This window comes from Pyrus communis, chromosome 14 (assembly GCF_041283825.1).
Source record: "Pyrus communis isolate YQ-2024b chromosome 14, ASM4128382v1, whole genome shotgun sequence".
Taxonomy (NCBI): Eukaryota; Viridiplantae; Streptophyta; class Magnoliopsida; order Rosales; family Rosaceae; genus Pyrus; species Pyrus communis.
In genome coordinates, this window is record NC_142578.1 from 20,707,278 (window position 1) to 20,714,453 (window position 7,176).

A 7,176-nucleotide genomic window follows, 5' to 3' on the forward strand; every position below is an offset into this window, starting at 1 on the left:
AGCACGACTATCGTTCCCTGTTGGTGATACATGGAGAGCAAAGGCACCACTGCAGTTGGTGCACACAGATATATGTGGTCAATTGGATCCCATGTCTTATGGAGGTAATAGGTATTTTATTACCTTCATTGATGATTTCAGTAGAAAGACTTGGGTCTATTTTCTCAAGGAGAAGTCAGCTGCCCTAAAAATTTTCAAGGAGTTCAAGGCACTCACAGAGGCTGAAAGTAACCACAAGCTTGTGGCTGTGAGATCAGATAGAGGTGGAGAGTACACCTCCAATGCTTTCCAAGCATACTGCAAGGAGCAAGGAATTAGGCATCAACTTACTGCTGCCTATACCCCACAGCAAAATGGGATAGCCGAAAGAAAGAATCGAACCATCCTTGACATGACAAGGTCCATGCTTAAGGAGAAGAATTTGCCAAAAGAGTTATGGGCAGAAGCTGTAGCTTGTTCGATTTATTTGTTGAATCGATGTCCAACAAAGAGTGTCAAGAGGATGACACCACAAGAGGCTTGGAGTGGATACAAGCCGAATGTTACACACCTAAGAATTTTTGGGTGTGTTGCATATGCTCAAGTTCCAGAAGCCAAGAGGAGGAAACTTGATGATAGAGGTGAGAAGTGTGTGTTTGTGGGCTATAGTGAAGAGTCCAAGGCATACAAGCTCTACAACCCACTAACTGGCAAATTAGTGGTTAGTAGAGATGTCATCTTCAGTGAGGAAGAGGCATGGAAGTGGAACAACAAAGAAGTCAGTAAAGAAAAGATCGTTTCCACTGATTTTGAAGAACCAGAAGTTGTACCACCTGTTGAGCAACAACCTGCTCAAACAACCACAACAACTCCATTGCACAGAACTGCAAGGAGTGGTCCGACATCTAGTGAGGAAAGCAGCTCTTTAACTCCAGTGAGGTTAAGGAGTCTCACAGAGATTTATGGACAAGAAGAAGAAGAAACCAATTTTTTCTGCTTCTATGTAGACCATGAGCCTCTCTCATTCAATGAAGCTGTGGAAGAAGATTGTTGGAAGAAAGCCATGGAAGAAGAGATCCATGCCATCGAGAAGAATGACACTTGGGAGTTAACAAAGCTCCCACCAAATCAGAAGGCTATTGGTGTCAAGTGGGTTTACAAGATCAAACGCATTGCAGATGGAAGTGTGGATCGATACAAATCAAGGCTTGTAGCAAAGGGCTACAAACAGAAGTATGGAGTGGACTATGATGAAGTCTATGCTCCAGTTGCAAGACTTGACACGGTAAGATTACTAATCTCTCTTGCCGCTCAGCATAAATGGAAAATTTATCAATTAGATGTCAAGTCAGCCTTCCTTAATGGAGTTCTTGAGGAAGAAGTGTACGTGGAACAACTAGAAGGCTTCCAAGTACAGGGAAAAGAAGATAAGGTGTATCGTTTGAAGAAGGCTTTGTATGGCCTCAAGCAAGCACCACGAGCTTGGAACTCAAGGATTGACAACTACCTTCACCAAAATGGATTTCAGAAATGTCCATACGAGCATTCAGTTTACATGAAGAATGGTGCAAAATGGGAGTTCTTAATTATTTGTCTCTATGTAGATGACTTGTTGTTTACAGGAAACAATGAAGCAATGTTCTGTGAGTTCAAGCAATCCATGTTCAGTGAATTCGAGATGACTGACAATGGATTAATGTCATACTTTCTTGGCATAGAAGTGAAGCAAGGAAGTGATGGTATCTACATTTCTCAACAAAAGTACATGAGAGATATATTGGAGAAATTCAATATGGACAAGTGCAATATTGTCAACACTCCAGTTGCAACTGGATTGAAGCTGTCTAAGGAAGGAGAAGGTGAGTTTGTAAACTCAACCGTGTACAAAAGCTTGGTTGGAAGCCTAAGGTACCTTACAATCACAAGACCTGATATAGTTTATGGTGTTGGACTCGTGAGTCGATACATGGAAACACCAAGGGAGTCTTATTGGCTGGCCGCCAAAAGAATTTTGAGGTACATAAGAGGTACTCTAAACTATGGTCTATTTTATAATTTTGGTGAAGATGCAAAATTATTTGGTTATTTAGATAGTGATTGGGGAGGTGACCAAGATGAAAGGAAAAGCACAACTGGCTATGTGTTTTTTCTAGGATCAACAGCTTTCTCATGGACTTCAAAGAAGCAATCAATTGTTGCTTTGTCATCGTGTGAAGCCGAGTACGTTGCTGTAGCCTCAACCGTGTGTGAGGCAATTTGGTTAAGAAATCTGTTGAAGTCAGTGTGTCATCCACAAGTGGAATCGACTGTGATTCATGTGGATAACGTGTCTGCAATCAAACTTGCAAAAAATCCTGTTCAACATGGAAGGAGCAAGCACATTGATACCAGGTTCCATTTTCTAAGGGACCATGTGAAACAAAAGACAATTGAGCTTGTCTATTGTCACACAAAGGAACAAGTGGCTGACATCTTCACTAAGCCACTGCCAGTTAAACCATTCAGGTTATTGCGTGAAATGCTAGGCATGAAGGCGTTTTGATTTGAGGGGGCGTGTTGGAAATTCAACTCAAAACAGGCTGTAAAAGGTTGCTGATGGCTGTTAGTTTCTTTACAGGTTGTATCCACACATGCTGCAACTTTAAAGACTAAAGTTTTCTCCATGTGCTAGCCGAAAGGTTGTGATTACAAGCTGGAAAGATAGCTGCATATGTGTGCTAGACTGTCCAAAGTTCCTGCATGTGTTTTAAAGGGTGTAAAGATGTTAAACACCCCATTCATTGCATGTGTTGTTGCATTGTTTATTAATTTCTGTTTTGTATAAATAGGCCATCTTGCTAAGCTTTAGAGTATCCCATCCGAATCCCACTTCCAATTGTGAAGAAGCTTGTAAGCTTTCTTATTCCATCAGTTTGTAAACCTTTTTTTTTATATATCAAAGTCCAAGTGTTTTGCCAAAGCTTGTTGCTTCCCTCCTTTCTCTATTTCTTTCCTTGTCCAATTTTATTGAGAGTGCAAAGTGAGAGGTGTGATAGAGTTTGTAAACTTATCACCCACATATTTTGGTATTGAGTTAGCAAACTCCTTTGAATACCAACATAGGATGAGTATCGAATGCACTGGTAATGTTGCTGGCTAACTGGTTCCCATCAAGCTCCACTGCTAGTAACGTTGAACAATTCTCAATGCAATGGCCCTGTGAAGTTGTTATTCGTCATCATGACTCAAAAGAAAATCCGCTACACAATTCGGGTGGCAATACTCCAGGGAAGGTGTTGTGCGAAAAGCTAACATATGTCAAGTAAGGGCTGTGCTTACCAAATGCACTAGAAATGCTTCCCTATAAATCATTGGTGAACACATAAAATGTCTCCAGGTTCTTGAGGGCAGAAATATTCCCTGGCAACTCCCCTTCCAGATATTAGTGCTGACATCTAAGCTCACCAGTGACTTCATGTTTCCAATATCTGGGGATATAGGCCCTACAAATATGTTGCCGCTAAGGTTGAAGTGAGTGAGACTGAGAAATGTGGCAAGTTGAATTCTGTTAGTGTGCCAATGATGCTGAAGTTGGAGAGGTCTATTTGGGTAGCTGTTTTTGTGTTTTGGTTGCAGATAATGGCCGTCCAGTTTCAGAAGTTGTTAAGGTTGGTGAGGGACCATGAATCGAGTAGTGAAGGCGAGAACAAATCGAAAGTGTTCTTCCAGCTTACTAGAGCTTAAGCCTGTGTTGTTGGCAATCAGGTGGTTTTATTACAGGCCAATGTGTATGGTAGAATAATATGCATGGTAGAATTTACGAAGAAGCTAAATCACGAAGACCAAACCCACTTCCTGCTTAGGTCCACACACCATACTTCAATCAACATTTACCATCTTCCGGGAAGCCAAGTCCCCTGACCATATAAAATTTCTTGTACAAGCAGAAAGATGCTTTAAAAGGCAAGCTAGCCATTGATAAATTGAGAGACTATGGAGAAACAAGCTTTGATACACATACTGCACCAATTAAAGTTGTCCAGCCATTGAAAGAAGTTTACCTTTCCAACCCGACAAGTGAGCCTTAGCCGTATAACCAGAGCTTGAAAGTGAATTCTCCTTGGCTTACCACGGAAAATGGGTATCCCAAGATAAGTGAAAGGAACAACACTCAAACAAAAGTCATGATGTCTTGAGAACTGAGATAAAAAAATAAAAAATAAAAAACTCTTAGTTGCATTAATAAGCTATCCTGATGCACAACCATACTCATCCAAGAAATTTCGAAGAGCACGAAGGGATCGGACATTCCCACGACAAAAAATAAAAATATCATCAGCATATAACACATGAGTAAGCGAGCAACAACCCCGCAGAGTTGAAATAGTACTAATATGACTACTAGAGAAAAGCAAAGATAAATCCTTGCTCATAGCTTCTTCTGTTAGATAGAAAATAAGGGGGCAAAGAGGGTCTCCCTGCCACTATAAGAGCAAAAGAAAAACCTGTGAGATGTACCATTTACCAAAAGTAAAAGATGAACTGACTGTAATAGAACATGCACCCGGTCTGCAAAAGTACAAGAAAAACCAAAACTGGAAAGCACATGGATAAGAAAATTCCATGATTGATAGAAAGAATCATAAAGCCATCAAGTCCCGGAGCACTCGAGAGATTCATATATAAAACAGTTTTTTTTTAATTTCATTAGCTTAAAGTAAACAAGAAAGAGCAAGATTTTCCTCTTCACTAATCAAATATGGAATTACACCACAAACTTCTTCAATTCCACATGGAGTGAAAGCAGAATTATATAAAGCCCAATACAAATTTACCACATGATCAGCAATAGTAGGAGAAAAGAGTACATCATCACCATCCAAAAGAGTAACAATCCTAGAAGAAGAAAGCCTAACTCAAGTATAAGCATGGGAAAAATACAGTATTACCCTCAGTAAGCTATTTAACCCCGAGCATAAGCATTGGTTCGCGTGCTCATTGCACGCACCTTCTATTAGGATTTTTTTTCTTTCTTTTTTTTCTTCTCTTGTCTTTATCTTTAAATAAAGTGTGACATCCCACATCGCCCAGAGGAGTGATCCTTAAATGTATATTCACATCCCTACCTAGCATGAGCCCTTTTGGGAGCTCATTGGCTTCGGGTTCCTTAGGAACTCCGAAGTTAAGCGAGAAGAGGGCTAGAGCAATCCCATGATGGGTGACCCACTGGGAAGTTGCTCGTGAGTTCCCAAAAAAAAAACCGTGAGGGAATGGTAAGCCCAAAGTGGACAATATCGTGCTACAGTGGTGGAGCGGGCCCGGGAAGTGATCCGCCCCGGGCCGGGATGTGACATAAAGTCATTAGATGACTTTTGGTTAAAATTCAAAATTTTGAAACCATTTTCATTAGCTTTTTCTTCTTTTTATTCTCAATTTTTCTGTAGTTGACTATATTGTCAAACCAAACATCCACGGTAGAAGAAATTCGTCGGCTGAGATGACTAGACCACGTGACTGATTGACATAAGACACATTAGTGGACGGGGCAAAAATACTGGTAGGTGAGAATAGGGACAGAGTGTATTGATATCTTAAGCCCGATGGCTTCGATAAAACAATATCGGTACGAAACTCAGAATATCACCTAAGAATTTCCCCCACCATAGGCTTGCCAGTCGCCACTTGGTAATTTCCTAGTTATCCGACAAAACAATATTTAACCTTCCTAATGAACATAAGGAAACATAATATAAATCTTTTACAGTTGTTGACATTTTAAAAGCATATGAAGAGTTTGATCATACCTTTAGCAAAGAACCAGAATCATTATCCTGAGCTAAGGCCAATAAAATTTCAATTACCTTGAGCTCAGCTCATCAAGCAGAAGAAGATGGTCGAGCATGCATTTCCTTTGGCAAGCAGACTCATTGCAAAGCTCAGCTCCATTGCTTCTGAAGAGATTTGCTTGGCGTGGGGCGTCAAAAGGATCTGCAAAAGCTTGGACGCACCATGTCCACCATCAGAGACATGCTCTTGGATGCCGAAGAGAAACTAGCACGTAACAAGGAATTACGTAGTTGGCTACGACAACTTAGAGATGTGTTCCTTGATGCAGAGGGATCTGTTGGACGAGTTTAAGTGTGAAGCTTTGCGAAGGTAAGTGGTTCGTGGCAGTGGCACAACTAGAAAGGTACGCCATTTCTTTTCCCGCTCTAATCTAGTTGGATTCTGCTTAAGAGTAGGTCATGGAATAAAGGACATAAGAGAGAGGTTACACGTGCTTAAAGATGATAAGAATTTTGCTGATCTTCGCACTGTTCATCATCACCCTCATCTCGGTGATCATGTGAGGGAGAATGGGAATACGACCCACTCCTTTGTCTGTGCTACGGAGGTTATTGGTAGAGAAAAAAAAAAAATGTTGTTGATCATCTAATGGTACAAGCGCGATGATCATCAAGGTGGGGATAATGGCCGGAATGTATCTGTTATTCCTATAGTGGGATTAGGAGGTTTAGGGAAGACCACCCTTGCCAAGTTGGTGTACAATGATCAGAAAGTCGTTACTTGTCATTCAAGCTTCACTAAACAATAATCAACTTCTTGATTTTCAAGCCCTGAAGACTTGACAGAGTGGAAAGTTTGTCACTTATCATTCAAGTTAAAGATGCAATTCTCTATACGATCTTTAAGGCGAAATCAATTCTCAGAAGCACCAAAGAGAAGGAAAATGCATCTGGTAATTGAATGAACTAATCCCAACTGCAATGCAGCAACTCAGTCGGAAGCTGGAAAAAGATGGGCTTTATAAATACTCGGTCCAACTTACAAGAGAATTAGCTCATGTTCCTGTCACCGCATCTTTAGCATGGATCTGAAAGTAACCATCAAGGTTGTGTACAGTCTCATCTGCACAAGTTTACGAAAGCCAGGGAAAATAAGTTCACTTCTATTGTGCCATTACTCACTACCTCACTTGGCAAATAGCTTTTGGAAGTTCAATGCCATAACAAAATAGTTAGAACTTGTACCAATTGACCATAAGAAGCATGATATGAACCTTTCAGCTACTTTCTATAAATCGAACAAATTTCTTAAATCACAAATGAGGCTCAGTTTTCAATCTTATCTGACATTACTAAAAGAGCAAATTAGATTGGAGTCACACTCTTGATCGCATAAAACAAACCAATCGGCCAAAAGAAGCATGATCTTGGC